Genomic DNA, 16,111 nt, shown 5'->3' with positions numbered 1-16,111 from the left:
TTCAAATTTTTGAGAAACCTCCATACTGTTTTCCAGAGTGGCTGCACCAGTTTGCATTCCCACCAACAGTGTAAGAAGGCTCCCATTTCTCCACATCCTCATCAATATCTGTTGTTTCCTTACTTGTTAAATTTAGCTATTCTGACAAGTGGACCACACATGCTCTTTTTTTTTTAAGATTTAATTATTCATAAGAGAAACAGAGAAGGAGGGAGAAGCAGGCTCCCTGCGAGGAACCTGGTGTGGAACTCGATTCCAGGACCCCGGGATCACAACCTGAGCCAATGGCAGATGCTCAACCACTGAGCCACCCAGGTGCCCCCCACATATGCCCTTTATACAAGTTCTCCTTCAAAAGAAGAAAAACAGGGGTGCCTGGCTGACTCAGCCAGAAGATCATCTGACTCTCGATCTTGGGGCTGTGAGTTCGAGCCCCATGTGGGGTTTAGAGATTACTTAAATAAATAAAAATTTTTAAAAATAAGAGAAAAGGAAGAAAAACAGAAGTGCCTGCTACTACTTAGAAATGATCAATAACTGTTAATAATACTTTGATTGCTTTTGGTCTTCACGTCCTTGATTCTGTTTGCTTATACAAGTGAACTCAGGCTGCAGGTTCAGTGTTTTCTTTTATCAGTTATATTAAAAAATTTTAAACATTATAGAAATTCATAATGTGGAGGAAAATCTCCCACAATCTTTTAGAAAAAAAGACATTGTCAACACTTTGGTATATATTCCTCCAGATTTTTTTAAATGTTCATGTTTATACCATAAGTTACAACATCATTGTTATTATGCAAAAACATTTTGCAATTTTTTTTAAGTTCATGATATATCTTGGGCCTTCTTCCGTGTCAGTACATGCACATCTCCTCGTTTTTAATGGCTGCATACTATTTCTTTTTTTTTTTAATTTTTTTTTTTTAATTTATGATAGTCACACAGAGAGAGAGAGAGAGAGGCAGAGACATAGGCAGAGGGAGAAGCAGGCTTCATGCAGGCTCCATGCACCAGGAGCCTGACGTGGGATTCGATCCCGGGTCTCCAGGATCACGCCCTGGGCCAAAGGCAGGCGTCAAACCGCTGCGCCACCCAGGGATCCCCATACTATTTCATTATATTGCTATGTGGTGATTTATTTAACCATTCCCCAATGCGCAGACATCTGGGTTGTTTCTAGGATAAATTCCTAGAAATACATTAATTCCTAGAAAAATTAATTCCTAGAAATGTAATCACAGGGTCAAGTGACATATAACATTTACATTTTTTTAAAGATTTATTTTATTTGACAGAGAGAGAGAGAGAGAGAGAGCAGGGGCAGAGGGGCAGGGCAGAGAGAAGGGGAGCCGGATGCGGGGCTCCATCCCAGGACCCTGAGATCATGACCTGTACCAAAACCAAGAGTTGGATGCTCAACCAACTGAGCTGCCCAGGCACCCCAACTCTTATGTTTTAATTAGTAACTTCCAAATTGCCCTCCAGATGGATTGTGTATGATATTCCCACCAATATGTGTGAAAGGACGCTCACTCCTATTATCTCACTCATCGGGCTGCCTGGACAATGTGGCATTACGAATTACAGTTTTGTAGATGTGCTATAATTTTAACTTAGATGGTTGTAAACAATACATGTACCGGATACCCGGAATTTCACCAAGTAGATGTTTCAAGGCTGCTTTAATTACCTCCTTATCTTCATTACGTAGGTGGGGTTTTCAGGTTGGGTTTTGGGGGTGCCATTTTAGCCACTGTCGGATACATCTGGAATCTTGAAATAATTTTCCAGATTTTGGAAAATACCAATAGGTACGAGAAAGGAAAGGATTCACATGAGGCTTTTTCTTCATGTTAGATTATTTGGAGTGGGGGCCGTGGATTCTCAGAAGTGGCATCACCGAGTACAAAGAGCTTGACGTGGCTGCAGCTACTGAGACATATTTTCAAATCGCTTCCCTGTGGGGCGTAGAGGGTATCTGCCTTCATTCTGCACGTCTTTATTGAACATCTCTTGTGCCCACCACCGTCGTGGGCTCCAGGCAGGCAGCAGCTTCCTCTGCCCTCAGGAGCTATAAATTTAGGTGGGTTGACAGATAGTGAATGCAAATACAACAGAATGTCACATGCTCTGAAGAAGAATAAAGCGAAGGGCATGGCTGGGGTTGGGGGTAGGTGGATGGAGGGGCCAGTTTGGACACATCATCCTACTATCCCAGCAAGAGGGGAGCATTCACATTCTCAAAGGACTTGTCTGAGTCCACATAGCAAGTGGGAACAGGCCAAGGACTAGAAATCAACTCCTCTGAATCCAACCTTGCAGCCTCCTTCCACAAATCTGCTCCCCCCATTCAGAAGTGCCATCCACAGACCAGCTGGGCCCCCCACCCCCGCCCTTCCTTTGCTGGCCCGTATGACCCCCCTCTTCTGATACTAGCTCCCAGCTTTCAGGACAAGCAGCAGGATCATCTCCCCGTTGCCAGAGGCCCCCATTTGTCATTCGTCAGGCCCTGCCCTAAAATGTCCTAGCAGGTGGCAGCTGCCTGGAGCGAGACAGAGGGCTTGCCAGGAGGGCACAGCCTGTTCCCGTGGGCTCCTATCGGCGATGGTTCAGCTGGAGGGGCTCCAGAATCCTTTTCCGCATCGATTGCAGAGATCAGCCTACATCAGTGGCTCTAATGAGGATGATTTCGGTCTCCGGGGATATTTGGCAACGACTAGAGACATGTTGGTTGTGACAACTGGGCGCGTGTGGGGATGGCTGCTGGCATCTACTGGGCAGAGTCCAGGGATGTTGCTAAACATCCTACAGTGCACGGGACGGCCCCGTGGTAGAGACTGATCCGATCTGAATCAATCATGCTCACGTTGAAAAATCGTGGGTTATAACCACAGAATTGAGACGGGTACCTGACTGATCATTTTTGAGAGATGAAAGAAGGAAAGGTGGGGTGATAGGGGCAAAAGAGAGGCAATGGTTAGAAGCAAGAGCACTGGCACCCAACAGCTCTATGTCTAAGTGGCTGCACACCAGCAACTTAACTTCTCTGAGTCTTACTCTCCTTGGTTTTTTTTTTTTTTTGAAAGATTTTTTAAAATTTATTCTTGAGTGCCACACAGAGAGAGGCAGAGACACAGGCAGAGGGAGAAGCAGGCTCCATGCAGGGAGCCCGATGCGGGACTCGATCCCAGGACCCCGGGATCATGCCCAGAGCCAAACGCGGTGCTCAACCACTGAGCCACCCAGGTGTCCCCACTTTCCTCATTTTTAAAATGGAAATAGTCTTGTCTCCCCAGATTATTCCACGTGTCAAAGGCTGAGCGTGTGCCCGGGACACATAGAGTAGAGTGCTCGGTAATTGGCATCTGCTGTAACGATTAACTATGACAAAGAAGCAGGGAGAGAGAGCAAATGATGCTGGGGAAATATCTGACAAATGGAATGTGTTCAACCTGAGAAATAATCATCTTTATTGGTTATGTTCCTTGATGCAAAAGTTTTCAAATAACTTCTTACCTAATTGTAGGAGAGACCCTTGCTCACTGCAGAGTTTTTCGAAAATACCAATGGGTACGAGAAAGGAAACTAAAATGATGTGTGACCTCGAACCTTCCGCGCAACCCAGAGGCCGCTGTTCTGCTCCGAGTGTCTCCTCTCTGTAACCCAAGTGTGGCAGGCGTGCCCTGGGAGGTCTTAGTCCTCACTCTTCTGTCCTTCTTGAAACCACAGGCAGCATGATTTTGAGTTCTCCCAAACACACTCAAATCTACCACCATTAACAGTTAAGGTGGAAACCTTCAGAAGCTCTCAGGGGGAGTCATGCTGCAGATCCTCATGAAAATCCCCATTAGATAGCACTCTTGCCCTCACATTTCTCTCTTGCTACCAGTTCCCATGTCTTCTCTTTCTCTCCATTCCTCTTCCACACACCTTGCAGCCAAAGGAGGGCCCTCCCATCCCAGACAACCCAGTTCTGGTCTTCAACTTACAAACCCCAGTTGTGAAAGCCCAAAGCATGCTGGTTCCTGGAACATCCCCCCAGGAAAGGAGCGTATTCTCTCGTCCTCCTTCCCAAGTTATTTATCAGACTATTCACCTCAATAAAAATCAGGTCTGGCTGGCCTGGGTGGCTCAATAAGTTAAGCATCTGCATTCAACTCAGGTCATGATCCCGGGGTCCTAGGATTGAGTCCCTCGTCGGGCTCCCTGCTCAGAGGGAAGTCTGCTCTCCCTCTCTCTTGGCCCTTCCCTGCCACTCACGCTCTCTTTCTCCCAAATAAATAAATAAAATATTTTATTTTTTTAATAAAATATTTTAAAATAAATAAATAAAAATCAGGTATTTCTCTGGAACATGGAGGGAAGGCTTTCACCATTAAGAGAAACAAAAAGTCAACATGTATTGAGCATCTGCTATGTGCCAGGCACTGTCTCACACTTTCTATGCATAAACTCAACTAAGTCCTTGCAGCCCGTCCTATGAGAAAAGGGTGTGCATCCTCATTTTACAGAAGATGAAAGGGAAGTTAAGCAACGTGCCCAAAGCTCCACCCTGAGAAAGGGCAGTTGGGGTTCAGCTTGTGCTCTTGACCACTTTGCCATGGTGTCTCCTGTCTGTGTGACTCCTTGAGTTGGTTCTTGTCCTTGAGTTGACATGATCTGTTGCCCATCGAACTGACCTTCACCCTCCACCTTCTTCCTAGAGCCTTGGCTTGTTCAGGAAGCAGTATCTCCCCCCTCCCCCCCATGGAAGCCAGTTGTCTTAGTAAGCTCAGGCTGCCATAACAAAATACCATAGGCTGTCTGGCTTAAACCACGAACATCGATTTCTCACAGTTCTGAAGTGCTAGGAAGTCCACCAAGATCAAGATGTCAGCCAATATGGTCCCTGGTGAGGGTCTCCTTCCTGGTTTGCAGGTGGCTACCTTCTTGCTAAATCTTCACAGGGTGGAGAAAGGGATCCTCTCTCTCTGGGGTCTACTTGTATAAGGACCCCAATCCCATTTGTAGGGGCTCCACCCTCATGACCTAAGTACCTCCCAAAGGCTCCACCTCCCAGTACCATCACACTGGGGATTAGGGCCTCAACATATGAATTTGGGGGGTAAAAACTTAGTCTGCAGCAACAGTGATAGCAATCCCATCTGCCTTTGCCAGACATCCACTTTCCCAGGCTCCCTTGCAGCTAGAGGTAGCCAAGAGACCCACTTCCAGTCAATGAGATGGAAGAGGAAGTCTGCTTGGGGCCGCTCCATGGAAAGATGATCCAAATCCTCAGTCTTACCCCGCCCCTAGTCCTGATGCTTCAGTTTGTCACTGTGGTGAGAATGGCACGGGGAAGGAAGAAGAAGGAGGCACCCTGCTGACTCTCAGACCACCCATATCTGAACTTCTTGTGAAGTAAATACTAAATGTTCTTATGGTTTAAGTAGAGTGACCAACTGTCTTGGTTTGCCTGCAACTGTTTCAGCTTTAGCGCTGAAATTCCCATGTCATGGAAAACCAGCCCCTCCCAGGCAAAGGGGGACAGCTGATCACCCTAAATTTAAGACACTATTAAAAAAAAATTTTTTTGAATAGGTGAGGGACAGAGAGAGACTCTTAAGCAGGCTCCATGCTCAGCTCAGAGCCCAACACAGGCCTCGATCTCATGACCCCGAGATCATGACTTGAGCTGAATTCAAGAGTCAGACGCCAAACTGACTGAGCCACCCAGGTGCCCCTAGATTTAAGACACTATTAATCGAATGTTCTGTTACTTGTAGCTGAAGACATCTTCACCGATACATTAAAAAGTATTTCAATAGTTTATGCAAAGCACTTCTGAAGCTTGGCTGGAACTTTTGAATAAGGCACGTTAGTCTAGTTCTCTGTAGAAATAGAGCTAAGTCCTAGAAATTAAACTCTTCTGTTGCCAGCTTGTTCCAGAGAGAGAGAGAGAGAGAGAGAGAGAGAATGAGAGGGAGGGAGGGGGAGATGTCATCTCCAAGAACCTGATTAATGCAACAGGGAAAAGAAGGCAGCCCATGCCATTCTGCGTCTCAGCCTTTCATGCAGGGATGATGGAGAAAATTGGTCATTTTACCAGCTTTGGGCAGGAAAAAGTGATCAAGCTCTGTCAGAATAATGGTGCAGCTGCTTTACCAAATATCTTTGAAAATGACATGGTCTGGAGCCTAATGGAAATCCAGCAGAGACCGTAATACGAAGGTGGAAGTAGACTGACAGAGGAAAAGGCTGACTTTTAAAAATAATATTTATCTGGCTCTTTCTTTTATAAATTATGGATGCTGTGGCATTCCTGGGATGGGGTGAGAAGAAATAGCATCCATCCAGAGATGAAACACTGGTCTAGGGCCTGGAGCCTGGACCCTGACCTGAGTCCCAGCACAAGCCTCTCCCATCACTAAAAGGAAAACTCTGGCTTTCTATACACTCTACCCTTCTGACACCAAATGTGTGTGTTTTTCCACACTGAGCAATTCTCCAGGTCTCGGCAGACCCTGACTGGGTGTCCTACGACTTAACTCAATTCGATACTTGCTGCCTAAGGGTAGCACAGACTCTAAGGTTAAGGGCTCCATCCCCTAAGCCTACCCCTGCTTCAGATGCCCATGGCAAACCCAGATCACCTGCACTTTTGACCAACTGGCCATAAATCGGGGTTCCCCCCATCCCCCTGCTCAGGTTCAGTACTTTGCTGGAACTGCTCATAAAATTCAGGGAAATGTCCATTTAGATTTTCTGGCTTATTATAAACTATATTACAAAGGGTACAGGTGAACAGAGTGATGAAGAGAAAGCACAGAGCCAGATATGGGGAGCCCTCTCCAGGCTCTCCCAACATCCTACTTTACAGATTTTTTTTATGAGGCTCCATCATGTAAGCATGATGCTTTCTTTTTTTTTTAAGATTTTATTTCTTTATTTGACAGAGAGAGAGAAAGCACAAGCAAAGGAAGTGGGAGAGGGAGAAGCAGGCTCCCCCCTGAGCTCTATCCCAGGACCATGAGCTGACCAAAGGCAGATGCCCAACCGACTGAGCCACCCAGGCACCCTAACATGATTAATTCTGAAGTCAGTCTCCAGATCCTCTCCCTCCCCTAGAGAATGTTCCAAGCTTCTAATTATGCCTTGGTCTTTCTGGTGACCTGCCCCCATTCTAAAGCCATCTAGGGGCCCCAGCCACCAGTCGTCTTATCAGCATACAAGAAGATACTCTAATCACTCAGAAAACTCCTAGGGGCTCCTCATGTCGGGAACTTTGGTCAAAGACCAAATAGCAACACAAAGGAGGTGCTCCCAGCACCTCCTACCACTCAGGAAAGTACAAGAGTGTCAGGACCTTTGTATCAGAAACTGGAGTCAAAGCCCAGACATACTTCTTATTATACCACAGTGACTTTGGACAAGTCATTCCTCCCCTCTCAGGAGCTCTGTTTCGTGTATAAAATGAGGGGATCCCTCATTCTATGTTGGGCCATGCACCTGGCCCATCTGGGCCATGTTCTGCTAGCACATGGAGCCCGCCAGACCTGACGGCTGATCTCATGTTCACCGTTCACTGCCTGTACAACGTGGGCAGGTCCCGCCCTGGTCTGGGCCTCAGTGCTCTTGCTTGGAAGAGGAATTATACCCTTGTCTTGGGGTTGCATGAGCATGAAACAAGTTCCCGGTGTCCAGCAAGCGGCCCTGCGCTCAGCACACACGTAGTCGGTGCACAGGATAAAGGTCACAGCCGTCTGCCCTGGGTGAGGAGGTGTGTGGCCAGGCTGTCGCCTTTCAGACACTCCTGAAGAATCCTCGCCACTGTCCCCGCATCAGAGAATGAGTCTCACTTTCCTGTGCTATTTCAATGTTCTCAAGCCGAATGGTGAGGATGATGAACGTGGGCATTTGTTTAGTGTTCTTGGATTAATGAGCTTAAATGTTATCCCCGGGGGGTGGGGGGATATAAGGACTGTGACATCTCGGGGAGCCCGTGGGCTCAATCACTTCTTAGCATCCTGCCAGGGATCAAGGGCCCAGAGAGACGCCTGTCACGGGCTTAGGTGACACATCTACGACATGGACATCCTTGTGACGCAACACTGAGGAGCAAGCTGCCTGTTTGCTCTGTGACGTGTCTGTGATCTGCGTGCTTCTCCTTCTGTTATAACCCTACCCTTGTTCCTCGATGCGACCCTCTGTTCCCAAAAGAACGTCACCTCCCCGGGACCCCCTGTTCCCAAAAGAACATCACCTCCCCAGGAGCACAGATTACTTCTCTGCACCCAACCCCCCAGGGCTTTTCTAGACTGTCTCACTTGTGAGTCAAAGGAAATTGCTAGCACTGAAAAACTCATCAAGCTGAACCGTGAGGGTCTGTGTCCCTTCTTGTGTGTGTGCCACACGCGTCAATTACAGATTTACCTGAAAAAAAAAATTTCCACAATGTTGTTGAGTTTTGTTTTAGGCCTGGAAGGGTATTTCTGATCTTTGGTTATTGTCTAAATATTCCTTAAATGCAGCCTCCCTGTAAAAATGTCAAGCAATACAGAAGTATAACCGTAGTTGACATTTATTCATGTTTTTGTACTATCGGTGCCGGGCTCTGGGCTAAGCATTTAGCACAAAACACCTCAATTAATGCTCACAGCGACCCTCCCAGGTGAATACTATTATTATCACCCTTCTGATGATGTCAGGAATTTGTTCAAGGTCACAGAGCGACAGGAACTTGAACCACCAAGGCAGTCTGGTCTCCCCACTGGGAATATGCAAGTTCCATCCCCTATGGTGGTTGGAGTCTGGGGAAGACAGAGTTCAGAGTAGTTGGGGGGAAGGTTTTGCAGCATGAGGGGCCACTTGCAGGGGCACAGCCTTGATGTCGGGGAGAAGGGTGCCAGGCCCTCAGGCAACAGGGGCAGCTCACTCAGCTGGCTGCAGGAAGGCGTGTGTTGTCCCCAAGTATGTGGCAAGTGAAGAGTCCACCTGCATAGGACATATTGGTGGGTCTGGGTTACAATGGCCTACCATGGGAGCCATCTTGGGTTCTAGAGTGAGAGCATGGCACGGCAACGTGTCTATGAAAGCCAGTTTGGCTAGATGTGTGACCCGTGTGCACACACCTGGAAGAGAGCACCCTCACTCTGAACTTTCTGTGTAAGGTACCCAGGAGACTTCATGGAGGATGGGTTTGTTCATGAGTCTTCAGCACCATTGACAAGCTACAGCCCATAGACCAAATCCAGCCCACTGTCTGCTCTGGTACATTGGATGAGCTAAGAATGGTTTTTTTTTTTTTTTGAATGGGGGGTTTTGTTCTGTTTTGGGGGGGTTTGGTTTGGTTTGGGGCATGGAGCCCAATATGGGGCTGGATCTCACAACCCTGAGATCACGACCTGAGATGAAATCAAGAGTCGGACATTCACCAGACTGAGCCCCCCCAGCATGCCCTGATAAGACGGTTTCTACATTTTTAAATAGAAAAAAAAAAAATCAAAAGGAGGATAAAATATCCGGACACATGAAAATTAAATGAAATTCAAAGTTCAGTGTCTATAAATAATGTTTTATTGGAACACAGCCGTGCCCATTCATTCACGGGTTGTCGGTGGCTGCTCTCGCTTAACTGCAGAGGTGAGTCATTGGGACAGAGGTTGTATTACGGCCGGCTGCACTCTCACATTTTTACCAGCTGGCTCTTTGTAGAAATGTTTTGTCAAGTCCTGATCTTCAGAAAGGACCATGCATTAATCAGAGACTAAAGGACTTGCTGAGGCTGGAAGAGCTCTCACCTTATATGGATGAAGAAGCCAATCCACAGAGAGGGGACTATTGCTCACAGATGCATTGACTTGCTGATGCATCTAATAAATCAATCATCCTGAAAATACTTATTAAGAGCCTACTGTGTGCCAGGCTTCCTGACTCAATTTTCACTTGCACAAGCCACTGAGTATCTAGGCCAGCCACCAAGGCCATGCGGTGAGCCGGGAGGGCTCTCACAGGTCCTGCTGCTTTCACTAGGGGTCCAGCCTGCCCTCTTCTCCAGGCTCCAGCGAGGAATTGGGCTGTGCCCAATGCATAGAAGGTTGGCCAACAGACTGCCTGCAGGCACCAGCTAATGTGATCTGGCAATTTCTGCAAAAGCATTTGTCCTTCTATGCGTCCTTTGTCTCTTGAAAGGAGATACTAAGTTTCTGAGATTTCATTTCTCATTTTATGTTGAGGCTCCAATCTCCTACCAAGATAGAGCCTAGATAGCATCCGTAAGTGGTCCCTTGAATAGCTCAGAAAGCTAGGAAGGGGAGGGGGTTCTGGCCCCAGGTTTTTCTAATCCTGGCCCTGAGGCCCTTGGCTGAGTGGCTCACCAGGAACTGAAGATGCAGACAGGGCGCCTGGTTAAGTGCCTGCCTTCTGCTCAGGTCATGATCTCAGGGTCCTGGGATCAAGCCCCATGTTAGGTTCCCTGTTCAGCAGGGAGTCGGTTTCTCCTTTTCCATCTGCCCTTCCCTCACCCATGTGCTCTCTCTCTCTCTCTCTCAAATAAATAAATAAATTCTTTTTAAAAAAAGAATTAAAGATGTGGAGAAAGATTAAGTTTCAAACAGGTGAGGGTAGGAGGGAAAAAAAGGGAAAAGAGAAGGGAGCAGAGAAAAGGAATCACTGTAAATACTCCAGAAGAGCACGTGGATTCCATATATAATTTTCAACCTCTATAGGGAAGAACTCAACAACCATTACGAGGTTATTGCCAGCCAGCCTGAAAGATTTTCTCAAGAGGACCCCTCGAGAAAGTACAGCCAAGAGAGAAGAGATGAGCTGAGATACTAAGGGGTTAGGGCTGCCCGATTTGGTAAACAAACAAAAACCAGGGCACCCAATTAGATTTGCTTTTCAGATAAATATCTGATAATTTGTAGTATAAAGATGCCCCACACAATGTTTGAAACATACCCCACCCTAAAAACAGGATCTGTGGTTTATCTGAAATTCAGATAGAACTCGGCGTCCTGTGTTTTCTCTGGCAATCCCAGGAGAAGAGGAAGGCTAGAGTTTCAGCATCAACTTCATTTCCAAGCCCGGGGCTGGGGAGTAGGGGGTAGAATGTTCTATGCTGGGGGAGGAGTGAAGTCTTCTGCAGGCTGCAGTAGTCAGAATAGTGGCTGCATCTCCTAGACTCGGCCCTCCCCACGGCCACTGGACAGCCCTCTGTTGAATGGTTTCCTGCCCTGTGGGAGTCTGAGAAGACCGGGATGAAAAGCCTCAGGGAGAAATAAGAAACATGGCCCATGGACTGATGGGAGGAGAAAATTGGGGACAATTTGGAAACCTATGTCAAGGGCTTTGAAAATATTTAAACTCTTGATTATACCCACTGATTTCCATTTCTAAGGTTTCATCCTCAAGAGAGTGTTAAGGGTACCATAAAAATTTAGCAATGATTATGTGCAATACAGCCTCGTTTGCAATAGCAAAAAAAAACAAAAAGCAACCTAAATGTCCACCATTAATAGCAGGCTGCATAAGTAAGTATGGGACATAGGCATAACGGGATTCATAACCCAGGCATTAAAAATGACGTGTGGGAGAGATGGGATTGGTGTCAGAGAATAAACCCTATAAAAAATGGTTAACAAATGTGAGGATCCAGTTTTGCAAAGTACATATGCACAGACTCCATTCGAGATGTTACAGTGATGATTTTGAAGGAATTTTTATTGCTTTCATTTGCTTCTCTGTGTTTTTTTTTCACAATATGCATATACCTCTGTGGTTGGAAAAGATGCTTGGTATGCTATCTGGATGACTTTTAAAGTGTTTTGTTTTTGGGGGGCGCCTGTGTGGTGCAGTCGGTTAAGCATCTGACTTGCTTTTGGCTCGGGTCGTGATCTCAGGGTTGTGGGATCGAGCCCCACGTCAAGCTCCGTGCTCATTGCAGAGTCTGCTTGAGATTCTCTCTCCCTCTCTCTCAAAAATAAATAAATAAATTTTTTAAGAAAGAGGCATTTTGTTTTTTAAAGATTTTATTTATTTGGCAGAGAGAGAGGGCACAAGTGGAGGAGTGGGAGAGGGAGAAACAGGCTCCCCACTGAGCAGGGAGGGAACTCAACACGGGGCTCAAGCGCAGGACCCTGAGGTCATGACCTGAGCCCACGGCAGATGCTCAATCACTGAGTTACTCAGGAGCCCCTTGTTTTTCTTTTTTTGTTGTTTTTTTGTTTTTTTGTTTTTCATTTTAAATTACTACAGGCCACCCCTCTCCCCAGAGGCAAACCTGGCCAGCCTTGGGTCACTGCAACCACGGTAGAAACCCATCTGCGACTTTATTTCTTTGGCCTCATCTCTAGCCATGGACTGGCCACTCTGGGCTAGTAGCCCAGTGCACACCTGCGTGCATCCTCACCTTCGACCTTCAAGCCTGCTCTCCCTTCAAGTCTTCCCGGGATCAGAACACCTTTGTCTCAGGCTAATTCCTCAGCAGTCCCCGAGACGGCCTTCCTGATTACCCCTGTGGCTGGATCAGGTGCTCTTCATTCACGCTGCCAAGGCCCAGGTCATACCGCCGTCCACCCCCCCCCCCCCCATAACAACCTGGACACTCGTATTTCTCCCTAATAGACTGTGTGCACCCTCTAAGGGACCTCAAGTCTTCCCTCTGCGGTTCAGGGTTCAGGTTCACCTGCACCTGACAGGTCTCAGTAAACCTGTGATAAGGAAAAGCAGGCGGGCAGGTGGCCACGGAGCAGACACATGGTCCCCGAGTTTTTATTAAAACAAGGCCTCGGGACTGCAATTGCAGGTGGAAAATTTTCAAATCCCATGATAGAGACCTCATGAGAGCAATAGCATTTATCAAAGGTGGTGAGTCACCCCCAGAGAAATCCAATTAAACATCCGGATTTCAAATGATCCTGCTTTGCATTTTGCTATCAATACAGTTTCTATTCTGAGCCCCTTGGGCGTTTGGGCCTCCTGTGCTTTCTCTGCTACCTGCTGAGTCTCTGCAGGTGTGCTAGGTCCTCTCCCAAACCTACCCTCCCCGCCCCACGGCCACCTCTCATGCTCACACAGTCCTAACAGCAGCGAGCACTCGCCTGAGCACGTACACAGGTCGGGAACAGGACCTGGTACTACCTCATTTCATCTGTAGGGCAGGTATTATCATTCCTAACTTTATCGAAGGCTCAGAGAGGTTAAGTAAATCGTCCAAGATCACATAGCTGGCAAAGCATGAAAGTAAGATGGAGGGCACCTGGGTGGCTCAGTGGTTGCGTGTCTGCCTTTGGCCCAGGGCGTGATCCTGGGGTCCTGGGATCAAGTACCGCATCGGGCTCCCTGCATGGAGCCTCCTACTCCCTCTGCCTGTGTCTCTGCCTCTCTCCCTGTGTCTCTCATGAATAAATAAATAAAATTAAAAAAAAAAAAAGGCAAGATTGAAAGAAGGCGGTCTGACTCCAGAGCCCTAACAACTGCCACTATGACACACTGGCTAGAGATGCTACCCAGATATTATTGTCCCATTCTGCCCCAGGACCCCCATCCTTTGCCCCATCCATGCAGTCAGGATGCTTTTCAAATGGTTTTAACAAGTGGCAGTTCCAAGGTGTGGGCTTCCCGGGGGATGACTTCAGCTCCATCTCATAATTTCCATTAGCTAGCCAAACCACCTTGACATTTCAATGTCTTTGAGATAGGCTATAGGAATTCCCCCCAGTATTTAGTGTAAAGTTTAAGTAAAAATCCTGGTAGAAAATCATGCTACATGTGTCGCTCTGTCCCATCCAGCGTTGGATAAAGACCGTGGTCATGCTATGGTAGCTGCAGCTTTCAGATCAATCCCCTGCTCCCTCCTTGTGACCACACAGCAGTCCTGAAGCTTCCCCATATGGGAATTCTAAAGCTGTCATTCCTTTCTGAGCATCTAAGGATGGAAGAAAAAAAAACATAGAAACAATTTGAAAGCCCCCAACCCAGGAAGGGCTCCCCCACCGCTCTCCCCACCCATCCCTGGGGGTCTAGGCATTGGGCGGTCTGCCCACACTCTGGCTCAGCTCTAGACCTACCAGAACGCCAAGGATTCTTCTGGAGTGTGAACAGTCTGCCATCACCACCCAAAGTCCCTGTTAGACTCACTGCATCCCCAGAAGCAGATCTGCTTTTGATAAGTATATTAACATTTAAATCAACCTCATGTTTATTCAGCACCAGTGATTAGTGGCCTCCTTTACATGGAAGGAGGACCTTAGGGTTTGGCCGAATCACAAAGAAACAGCGAACACAAAAATCCAGCATCTGCTGGATGCCCCAGAACCAGGCAGAGTAGGGTTATCATAAGCAGTGCTGCTGGCAAATACTTAACAGCTGCCTGGGAGTCAGGGACCAAGTAGAAGCCTTGGTTTTTGTGTCATTTGCCAATTTCCATGGTGTAAATACTCCCATCATGGCAGATTCCGAGTTTCCAACAGTTCAACAATGAGCAGGGAAGATTCCTGCAAATTTAACATCACTGGTTGGAATCAGCAGGTGGACACATTTAGGGGGGTGCCTCTTCAACATTCTTTAAATATTTATTCAACATTTATTTAGAAAGAGGATCTGAGGGGCGCCTGGGTAGCTCAGCAATTGAGCATCTGCCTTTGGCTCAGGACGTGATCCTGGAGTCCCGGGATTGAGTCCCGCATCAGGCTCCCCGCAGGAGCCTGCTTCTCCCTCTGCCTGTGTCTCTGCTTCTCTCTCTGTGTCTCTCATGAATAAATAAATAAAATCTTAAAAAAAAAAAAAAAGAGGATCTGAACGCTGTGTGGGGAGATTACCAGTGGTGATGATGATGGTGACAAGATGATGATGATTTTAACTACAATTTATTCAGAATTCACCACATGCCAGGCATTAAGTGCTCTGCACAGATTTTCTCAATGAATCCATATAGGGTTATAACAACCCTGAGAAGTGGATTCTCATGTGATCATCACTCTTATAGCTGAAAGATCCTGTGGCTCAGAAAGGTTAAATGGCTCAACCGAAATCACACAGCTGCTCTTCCCCCAAACGGCCTGGGGTGACCTCCGAAAATGGTTCGCTACTCGCTGGACCCAGAAAACCTTACAAAATCATGTAAGTTGAGAGGTTCAAATCTTCGTGTTCACTTTAAGAACACACGTGAAACTGCGCAGGCCATCAAGGGTATGCATATCCAAAAAGCCACCAAGTATCTGAAAGATGTCACTTTGCAGAAGCAGTGCGTGCCATTCCGTCGCTACAATGGTGGAGTTGGTAGGTGTGTGCAGGCCAAACAGTGGGGCTGGACACAGGGTCGGTGGCCCAAGAAGATTGCCGGATTTTTACTGTACATGCTTAAAAATACAGAGAGTAATGCTGAGCTTAGGGGTTTAGATGTAGATTCTCTGGTCATTGAACACATCCAGGTGAACAAAGCCTCCAAGATGCAACGTAGAACCTACAGGGCTCAGCGCCAGATTAACCCATACATGAGCTCTCTCTGCCACATCGATGATTCTTACTGAAAAAGAGCAGATTGTTCCTAAACCAGAAGAGGAGGTCGCACAGAAGAAAAAGATATCCCAGAAGAAACGGAAGAAAACTTATGGCCCGGGAGTAAATTCTGCATAGAATAAATGCAAATTAAAAAAAAATCGCACGGGTAATTAAATGGCAGAGCCAGGGTGTTAATCTAAGTAGTCTGACTTGGATGTCCATGCGAAGCCTCTCCTTTATTGCTCCAAGAAATTTAATTCTGACATCAGTACTATATAACCCTCGTAAAAGACAAAAACCCCAAATCCTGCAGATGGCAGGACTCAGCCTACTTAGAAAACTATTTAGAGACCATCTATTGTGATTCACACTGTTACCCTTGGGGTGAGGGAGGGAGTGGGGGGTGTGGAGCATGACTCCTGGATGGGATGAGAGTTTCAAGTTTGGGTTGCTAGATAGCCAAACTCTAAATTTAGGGGACCCATTCACTGTGTCAATTCTCATCAGAGAAGTTCAAACATGGAGGCCTCTGCCCCAACTTTGCCAGACACTACCAACCAGAAGATCCTGCCAAGACCACTGAGCAAATAACAAAAAGGGTGGTGAAGCTGGAGCTGTAGTATCC

General features: G+C 46.9%; 1 protein-coding gene across 3 annotated transcripts in view; it reads right to left on the bottom strand.

Annotated features, from left to right (window-relative positions):
- BMERB1 (bMERB domain containing 1) overlaps positions 1–16,111 on the bottom strand; it is a 130,295-nt gene that overhangs the window by 28,282 nt on the left and 85,902 nt on the right. The gene's annotated exons all lie outside the window — the stretch shown is intronic.

This window comes from Canis lupus, chromosome 8 (assembly GCF_048164855.1).
Source record: "Canis lupus baileyi chromosome 8, mCanLup2.hap1, whole genome shotgun sequence".
NCBI lineage: Eukaryota > Metazoa > Chordata > Mammalia > Carnivora > Canidae > Canis > Canis lupus.
This window is presented reverse-complemented; position numbering and strand designations above follow the sequence as displayed.